The following is a 10158-nucleotide window of genomic DNA, read 5'->3' as shown; positions in this document are numbered from 1 at the left end:
CAGCTGTCACAGACGGCTCAGGACTCAGTTGTTCAGGGGGTAAGAAAAACTCCCGTTGTTTCAGGTCTGGGCAAGAGTTTTGGAGGGCTCCTGACAGTTATTAATGAATTCATTCAACATGTACAGGGCGGTTACTAAAGACTCAATACCGAATGCTTGATCAGCATTATCTCATTTAATCTGCACCAAACAATTGTGAATAAATATTATTAGTTTTACTCTTATTTTGTTTTATTATTATTTTGTGTGTATGGTGTGTGCGTGTGTGTATATGTGTGTGTGTGTGTGTGTGTGTGTGTGTAAGTACATGCATCATCATGGTGCACATATGGAGGTCAGAGGACAGCTTTCCAGAGTTAGTTCTCACCTTCCACTATGTGGGTCCTGGGGATTGAACTCAGGTCATCAGGCTTGCAGAGCAAGTACCTTTATTCACTGAGCCAAGTTGTCAGCCCTTTAGTTCTTTTAGAAGCAAAGAAGTCAACTAGACAATTTATATGACATCCTAATTCACATATTTATTGATGTTGCCCACCTGGAAACCTGACAGAACTGAAGTTAATGTCATCACTTCCTCCTCAGCATACACTTCTAAATATATGCACATTGTTGATATATTATATATGCAAAATCTCTTGGAAGCTGATGGATTTTGTGGTATTGTGCCTAATTAATTCATATTTTCTTAAAAAAGGAAAGAAAAAAAAAACAAAAGGGTAAGCCCAAAGATCCCGGGGGTGCCACAGAAGGTGGTGTGAATATAATAGAAATTGCAGATACAAACTAGAAATCCATCTTTTCAAATCAAATGACTGAAGATCATGTAAGTGACAGGTTCAGTCACAGAGGCGAATTGCAAGGTGCCTCTGGGTCCCTTGCTTCAGACCAGAATGAAGGGGACTGTGATCTATCAGGAGGATCAGCTCTCCAAATTGGAAGCCGGCTGGCAGAGGTTCAAGTCTGAAAGCCTGTGCTTTCACCAAGATAATCCTTAGGATCTTTGGAGAGGTGACATGTCAGCTTCCTTCTGAGTACAGGCGATGATGGCCCGCCCAGCTGGCCAAACCACCTTTCTTCTTTCTTCTGGGCTTCTGATCTTGAGCCCAGAGCTTTAGGTCCAGTAAAACACTCTCACAAAGGTCCTATGTGCTCGCCTCAGGTTCAGAGGAAGCCATTTAAAACAAACCAGGAAGGAAACATTTGGTCCAACAACTTCTTGTTTGGTTTCCTTCCATAAAGGATTCTTAATTTAACCAATTTCCTTCTTAATGAGATTTAGCAATTAGGGTTGCCCATTAACCTAAAGTTTTCCCATCAAAGTCTCATCTTCCACTGAGTCTGCCTGCTTTACAGCCCCATAGCTGTACAATTGGCAGTTAAATTCACATCCATTCAAAGCACAGGAGATGTACGCAACCCTAACCAGGTGGCTGGTGTTCCAGTCGGGGTTGGATTCTGGAAACCTGGGCCAAGCATCTTGCCAACCACCTTGCCAAGCACCCTGGGTGATGGGATCATGGAACAAGTCTGGGACCTCTAGGCTCCCACACGTCAATCATTTTATTCATTCAACCAGTGCTTATCCAAGCCTTGTGGTGTGTAAATACTGTCCTAGTGGTAGAGGGTACTGTCTGCCGGAGAGTAGAACTCTGCCTGCAGGGGAACTGCTGTTTTGTGAAGGGAGTGTCAATTACACAGTTGTAGCATGCCTGCCGGCTTAACAAGAGTTATGTGGGGGGTTTTGTTGTTATTGTTTTGTTGTTTGTTTGTTTTAGTTTTGAGACAGGATCTCATGCAGCCCAGGCTGACCTCAAACTCAAACTCACTAGGTAGCTGAGGCTAGTCTTGAACTTCTGATCCTCTAACCTCTACCTCCCATGGACTTGGATGACAGGTATGTGCCACCATGCCCTGCCAAAGAGTAACTTTTATTTCTCTTTCCTTTGCTTTTATCCTTTGAAAAGAGAGTAGATTTTCTGATTTGAGTAATCTTTTAAAAAATATTTTATTTATTATTTCTATTTTTTGTGTACATATATGTAAGTGCACCTCTGTTGTGCATTGCCTGAAGAGGTCAGAAGAGGGCATCAGATCCCCTGGAACTGGCGTTACAGACAGTTGTTAGCTGCCATGTGGGTGCTGGGGATCGAATCCAGCTCCTCTGCAAGAGCAGCCAGTGCTCTTAACCTCTGAGCCATCTCTCCAGCCCCTGAATATTTAATCTTTTCATTTTTTTAGTTTTCATTATAGAGAAATTTGGCTTATCACCCCAGGCAGCAACTGTAAATAATAGCTATTTCCTTAATTCTGTTTTGTTTTTGTTTTAAGACAGGGACCATGTAGGTGCTGGGATCTGAACCCAGGTTCTCTACAAGAGCAGTCAGTGCTCTTAACTGCTGAGTCATCTCTCCAATCCCCCAAGGAATAGATTTCATTACATTGCCACATGTATGTCGTTATACCTTGTTCTTTCCCTCTCCCCGTCCTCCTGTCATCCCCTCCTGTTGGTCCCCCTTTTCTTTCCAAAATAGTTGCCCCTTCTGCTTTCATGGGAGGGGGCGGACTCTTACAGGAAGCCGTAAGTTAATGGACAACCCTAATTGCTAAATCTAATTAGAAAGGAAATGAATTAGATTCAGACTCATTCTTGTAAGAGAACCAAATAAGGCAAGAATGTTTTCTTGGGCACAAAGCAGAGCAGATGTGTTTACAGATGAGGAGCTGGCAATCAAATGCCGGTTCCAGGTGTGGAGAGACTCCTATAGCACAGCCTGGAGGCAAGAGGAATCTTTGGCTTTTGTTAGGCTACAGGTGGCTTTGTCTTACTGTTCAAATTACTTAAGCTAACAAGTTGTATCTGCCTCTCTAGAGCTTGTGTTCCAACTCTGTTCCTTCCTCCCCAAGCTACCTATACCCAAGTTTAAGGGAAGTAAACTGAGGCTCTAACAACCAGACTCACATTCCATTTTATTGCTACAGTTGAGCTGCTTAAGAACCCACAAACTAAGGACAACGTTTATGGATTTACTGTGTCTCTAGGAACATCCTGTGTTGGAAACTTACTCTCTAAATTCATCTGTGAGTAGTGTCTGGTATATGGACTTTGAGAGATAATTAGGATTAGACAAGGTTATAATGGTGGGGTCCCGTGATGGCATTGGGGCTTTTTAAAGAAGAGAGATCTGAGCTAGCAAGCTTGACCTGGCTCTCCATGTGATGCCCTCTGCCACAGGATCCCCAGTAGATACTGAGCAGGTGCAGGTGCTATATTCTTGGACTTTGGGCTCCAGAACTTGGTGCCAAAGTCTTTTGTCAACTCTTTATAAATTTCCTGCTCTCAGGTATTCTGTTAAAGCACCAGCAAACAGACTAAGACAGTAACACTGGCTGATTGTTTTTCACTAAGGGACATGGAGGCTTAAATTTAAAAATGCAACTTGCTACTTTTGGTGGCTCATGCCTATAATTCCACACTTGGGAGGCTAAAGCAGGAGGATTGAGAATTGGAGGCTAGCCCGGTCAGCAAAGCAAGTTCAAATCAAGCCTGGACTGTAGAAAAATTTTTTTAAAAAAAAAAAAAAAAAAAAAAAGAATTAAGGCTTTTAATTTAATTTTTCTTTTTGACAAATTGCATGGTAGATGGCCAGAGAGGTTTTGAGTAATATTGACCCTATAGAGAAGGGACAGGCAAAAACTCATTTTACAGGGCCAGTGTGATGGCCCAGTGGGCAAGGCTGAACCCTGTCAGGAGTCCCTCTTACACAGGCCTTTTTAAAAGATGTTTACACCTCTCTCTGTGTAAATGCAGGCTTTTCTCATCTTCCCTCAAGTCTTGAGTGAAATATCCACTGCTAAGAGGCAGTCTGTGAAGTTACTGCTGGTATTTTGGCCAGTCTCCTTGAGGGTATGGGCCCAGAACAGGGCCTACCATGGGGTGCACTATACGGTCACAGTGGCATGTACAGAGCAAGGATGCTCACAGAGCCGCCTGTTCTTAAGGCTGGACCAGCCCACAGCCCACCCGGTTCCCTCCCCGGAGCTTAGTGGTAGAAATTTGAGCAGGGTTGTTAAAGAAATGAGAGTTAACGTTGTGCTTTGAAACTACAAAGCTTGTGAAGACTTAAGTCCTCTAGTCATTTCCTACAATCCTTTTAGTCAAAACAGTGCCAGGACCCCTGAACAACCACATTTGGCTCTTACCTATAAAGCACACGGTACTATGTCTATAAAATTGCTTCAAGGGGGTAGATCAGACCTGCAGTCTCCAGGGCGGCACCCTGGGAGAGAGGTTGGCCTGTTTAGTCATAGTCCTTATGAAACAAAAACAAACAGAAGGCTTTGTTGGTTAAGTCCCTTCAGATGTTCTTTTAACCCTTTGAGGCCATGTGCAATTGCCATTTAGAAGCAGTGGTGTGCGTGTGTGTGTGGGGTGTGTGTTTCACCCAACTCTGAGACTGCGTCAGTAAGCTATGTTACAGCCTCCTTACTGTGACAAATACCTGAGAAACATCTTAAAAGGAAAAGAAGAAATTTATTTAGGCTCATAGTTTCAGTCCATGGCTGGCTGGCTTTGGGCCTGAGGAGAGGTGGGATATAATGGCAGAGGGTGTGCCACAGAACTGCTCACACCCCAGAGCTGCCTGAAGTGGGGTGAGAGGGAGAGGGAAAGAGGAGGGGCAGAGACAGAGGGGAGGGGGGAGGAAAGAGAGAGGGAGAAGGACAGGAGGGGGAGAGGGAGAGAAGAAGAGAGAGGGAGAAAGAATGAAGGAGAGGGAGGAGGGAGTGGGGAAGAGAGGGAGGAGGGAGAGGGAGGAGAGAGATGGAAAGAGGGAGAAAGAGAGGAAGGGAAGAAGGCAGAGAGAGTAAAACTTTTTCCATCTTCCTCTTTAATTCATCCTGGCCTGAGTTTATGGGATGGTGCTCCCACACTCATTTGGGGTGGGTCTTCTCCCTTCAGAAATTGTTTCTGGAAACTTCTCACAAAGACACTCAGAGGTGCCATTTACTAAATTCCCAGTTCTCTCTCAATTCAATCAAGTTGTCAACCAAGACCAGCCATCACAGTGCCTTGAGCACCTGTGCCTGGAGCCCTCCTCTTTCAGAAGGAAGCCAAGCAGAGCTCCTGTTTCATGGGCTTGTAAAAAGGACAAAAGCGAACCAGTCCTGGAAAGCCACCTACTAAGGGACTGGCCACAGATTCTCAAGGTCTGAGTAAGAATTAATCTTTGAAGGAGCCAGGGGTGATGGTACAGGCCTTTAGTCCCAGCACTCCAGAGGCAGAGGCAGTGGATCTCTGTGAGATCGAGGCCAGCCTGGTCTACATAGCAAGTTTCAGGCCAGCTGGGGCTACAGGGAGGCCCTTTCTCAAAACAAAACAAAACTAACAAAACAACACAACCATAATCTCTGTAGGAAATGAACTTCCAGACACAGGCATGAGAAGAAGGAAATTTTTTTCCCAAACTCAGTACAGTACTGGTGTTCCCTGCGCACGGATTCGACAGATCACAGGTGGAATTTTTTTGTTTATTTTTTTATTAATTTATTAATTTATTTATATATTTGGGTGTGAGTGCATGTGTCATGATACACATGTGGAGGTCAGGGGACAATCTTGTGGAGTCAGTTCTTTCCTTACATCTTAGCATGCATGGTATGGTGGTTTGGGTAAGAATGACCCTCATAGGGTCCGTTCTTGGTCACAGTTGGTGGTGGTGTTTGTGAAGGTTTAGGTTTAGGAGGGAGGTGTGGCCTTGCTGGAGGAAGCAAGTCCCTGGGGGTGGGCTTTGAGTTCATAGTCATGTACCATTTCCAGTTTCTCTCTGTTTCCTGTGCCTGCTTGAAGATGTGAGCGCTCAGCTTTCTGCTCCAGCCTCCTCCTGCCACGCCTCCCACCATGATGGATTCTTTTCCTTTTGGAACCCTAAGTCTAATAAACTCTTCTTTCTATAAGTTACGTTGGCCTGGTGCTTTATCACAGCAACAGAAAAATAACTAATACACATGAATTCTGGGCCTGGAACTCAGGGTTTCAGGCTTGCCTGGCAAGTGTCTTTATCCTCTGAGCCAGCTCTATTCATTCTTTTTTTTTTTCAGCACTGAGAATTGAACCCAGGGCCTTAAGCATGCTAGGCAAGCATTGTCCCACTGTATCCCCAGCTTTGGACATTTTTAGAGAAAAAATATCCCACATCTACTGAACATTTGGAGACTTTTTCTTGTCTTCATTCCCTAAATGATACAGTATAATAATTCTATTTACATAGCATAAAGATGACTCATATATATAAGAAGATGTGTATTGGTTATATGCAAATACTAAGCCATTTTGTAGAAGGGAACTGACCATTTTCTATACAGGTCCTCGAACCAGTTCCCCATGGACCAAATGAATGAATGGACCGTAATGGGAAGAACCTCGTGCTTCCCATAGGCAGGAGTGTGGGGGTATGCCTTATTCTTTCTCCTGCAGAGAGAGGGCCAACAGAAGAGAGGATGGCAGGAAAGCTCTGTAATGCTACTTTAACGCTCTTCTTTTCTGGAACAATCTATTCATTAGCACAAGTTATGTTTGGTTTGTTTAGGTAGAACTTAAGTAATGACTGAGAATGATCAGTTGTACATTGTGAAGACTTGGGGTTGAGTAGGTACCCTGAGGGTGTTGTTTCTGAAGTTACTTCCTGAGGGGCTGAGGAGCTGGCTCAACTGGTGAAGTACTTCTCGGGAAAGCAAAAGGTTCTGAACTCAGTCCTCAGGAGAGCCAGATGTAATGGTGCACACCTGTACCTCAGTGAGAGGACGACAGAGACAGGAACTTCCTGATGCTCACTGACCACCGTAGTGAATCGATAAACTCCAAATTCAGTGAGAGATCCTGTCTCAAAAATAAGGTGGAGTATAATTGAGGGAGATACCTAACATTGACCTCTGGCCTCCACTGCATGTGCTAAGAAAGCCACGCATGTGTACACACAGCTACGTGCATACATATATACACACGTAAGAAGTTACTGCTTAACTCTAAGAGTGTCCTACACCCTTACCTTCTGTGAGTGTTGTCTGTGGATTAGTTTGTTTGTTTGTTTGTTTTAGCCCTGACTGGCTTAAAACACACTACATAGGCCAGAGTGGCCTTGAACTTGAAGCCATCTTCCTCCCTCTTCTTCTAGGGTGCTGGGATTACAGGCATGGCCACCATCCCCAGCTTGAAATGGCCTTTTAAAACATTTAATTAATTAATTAATTTTGTGTATGTGTATTTGTGTATGAACACATGTTTCTGTGAGAGTATGCACATGTGTGGGCAGGGGCTATGCATGTCTGTGCACACTTATAGACCAGCAGAGGGCACCCAGTTTTTCCCTTGCATCACTCTCCATCTGTTCCCCTGGGGCAGGGTCTCTTCCTGAACCTGAACCTGTGGCTTTTGCCTCAGGCTAGAAGCCAGCAAATCCCAGCATGCCCCCTCTCATCACCTGCCTTGGAATTGGGGTTACAGATGCCTGGCTTGTGCCGTGGGTGCTGGGGTCTGAATTTCAGTCCTCATGATTGCAGAACAAGCATTCTTAAGTATTGGGCCATCTCTCGAGCTCCCTGAGCCACACTTTATGAAGCTTGGTCTCCTCTCAACCGTCTCACACACACAATCCCCCGGCCTGAAGCAGCCCCTTCCAGTGTTAAACACAAAGGACATTTGTTGCTTGTAATTGCTTTATAAAGCTGTCCCTTTTCCATTGTGAATAATCACGACATGGTGTGGGGAGGGGGTGAAGGAGGATGGCAGCTCTACACTTGAAACCACTAAAATGCTATGATTCATTTTTGGCCTCTTTATTAAGAAGCCTGTCTCACTTAGATAATTTGCAGCCAGATTTTACCTTGGAGCAAGTTTCCTCAGTCATGTTAAATTCATGGGGAAAATCCTCTGAGGATTTAGAACTGAAAAAATAGACAGCTTTAATAACAGAAACTCTGATGTAAAGAGCAGGGAAAGGCACTATGTTCTAACCATTTAGGGGAAAAATGGGTGAGATGTTATTAATAAGCCATACTGCTGTTTTCTTCCTCTGAAGGAATGTGGGGATGGGCTTTTAAATGCTGGGTGATTGCTTGATGGCTTCCATCTCTAGGGCAAATTTTAACTAGGATATCATTTTACTATTGCCTCTACTAAAAATTCAGAGGACACATACTTTCCAGAGCCCAAGAGGGAGATAATCAGATCTCTGGGCAAGAGTGCATAGAACTGTGTGGGATTCTACATCTTGATCTTCTTTTAGATTGTTAGTCAGCTTTACATTGCTATAACAAATACCAGAGGTGAATCAACTTAAAAAGAATAAAAGTTTAGGGCTGGAGAAGTGGCCCAATGGTGACTAAAAATGATCCATAACTCCAGTTCTAGGGGATCTGATGATCTCGCCTGGCCTCTGTGGGTACTGCATCACACATGGTGCACAGACACACATGTAAGCAACACACTCATACATGTAAAAAATGAAAATAAAATATTTTTTTAAAAGAAAAAAGGTTTATTTGGGCTCATGGTTTCAAAGATTTCAGCCCACAGTTGCTTGGCCTGTTCTGGATCTTTGACTAAGCAGTACATCATGGTGGGAAGTGTGTGGAAGAGCAAACTGCTTATTTCATGGTGATCAGGAAACAGGGAGAGATGATTGGTCATGCTTGTGTGATCCAACTTCTTCCTACTAGGCTCTGCCTCTTGGAGGTTCCAGCTCTCCTGACAGCAGTATGGGCTAGAGACCAAGCAAGCCTCCAATACACAGACCTGTGGAGACACTTCCAAACCCTAAGACCGCAGCAGACACTGCATTAATTACTTTTCTGTTGTGATAAAAACACTGTAACCAAGGCAACTTATGGAAGGGTTTATTTGGCCTGTGTTTCAGAGGGTTAGAATCCATATAGTGGGGGAGGCATGGTGGCAGAGGGAGCTGGACCAAAAAGCCAAGAATAATGTCTTCAGGCAAGCCCTGGAAGCAGAGAGAAACTGGAAATCTGGCAAGGGTAAGAACTCTCAAAGCCGGACTCCAGTGACTACTTCCTCCAGCAAGGCTTCACCTCCTAAAACCTCCCAAAACAGCGCCACCAACTGGGGACAAAATGTCCAAATACTTGGAGCCTCTGGGGGACATTCTTTTTTTTTTTTTTAAAGCAGGTCCAGTTTGCTTTTGTGTTGCTATGATAAACACCAATACCAAAAACAACTTAGGGAAGGAAAGGGTTTATTTTATCTTACAGGTTGCGTTTGGTCATTTAGGGAGGACAGAGGAGGAACCTGAGCAGGGCAGGAACTCAAAGCAGAGACCACGAAGGAGCGCTGCTTTCTGGCTGGGTTCTGGGTCATGTCCAGCTACCTTTTTCATACAGCCCAAGCCCACCTGCCTAGGAATGGCACCGCCACAGTGGGCTGGGCCCTCCTACATCAACTAGAAATCAAGAAAAGACCTCACAGACGTCCTCAAGCCAATTTGATGAAGAAAATTCCTCAACTGAGGTTCCTTTCTTCTAGGTTCAAGTTGACAGCCATTAGCCATTACACAGGGTCTCATCATCCATTGCACAGAGTCTTATGTGGCCCAGGCTAGCCTCAAACTCCCTATGAAGCCAAGGATAACCTTAAATTTTTTATTCTTCTACTTCCATCTCCTCAATGCTGGGAATCATGGGCATATACCGCCATGCTGGTTTATGTGGTGCTGGAGTTTGAACCCAAGGCTTTGTGCATGCTAGGCAAGCACTCTACCAACTGAACTACATTCCCAGCCCCAGACATTAACTTTCTTATCAGTGAAGCTGGAAGGAAGGCTTGGCAGGACCAACCCTGGATCAAGTCCCAGTGTAGGTATTCAGCCCCTTCTATTTCCCCCTAACCACCCAGTCATGCATCCAATATTCCAGTTGTGTCAAACTGCCCACTGGCTCCCAAACATGCCGTGGTTTTGAAAATGCTCCTTCCATCTGATAGATTAAAATGCTGGAGAGAGAGCGAGCGGTGGAGAGCACGAGTGGATGGATGAGGCACCGAGGCACAGATGGAATTCTCAGCGGGATACAGATTTATTTCGCACGGGGCACCTTTCCCTCGGGGAAGGGAAAGATGTCAGCCCATGGGTTGTGAGCTGGGACTTTATATAT

This window comes from Nannospalax galili, unplaced genomic scaffold, assembly GCF_000622305.1.
Source record: "Nannospalax galili isolate Female #2095 unplaced genomic scaffold, S.galili_v1.0 scaffold923, whole genome shotgun sequence".
Lineage (NCBI taxonomy): Eukaryota > Metazoa > Chordata > Mammalia > Rodentia > Spalacidae > Nannospalax > Nannospalax galili.
Note: the sequence above shows the minus strand (reverse complement) of the source record.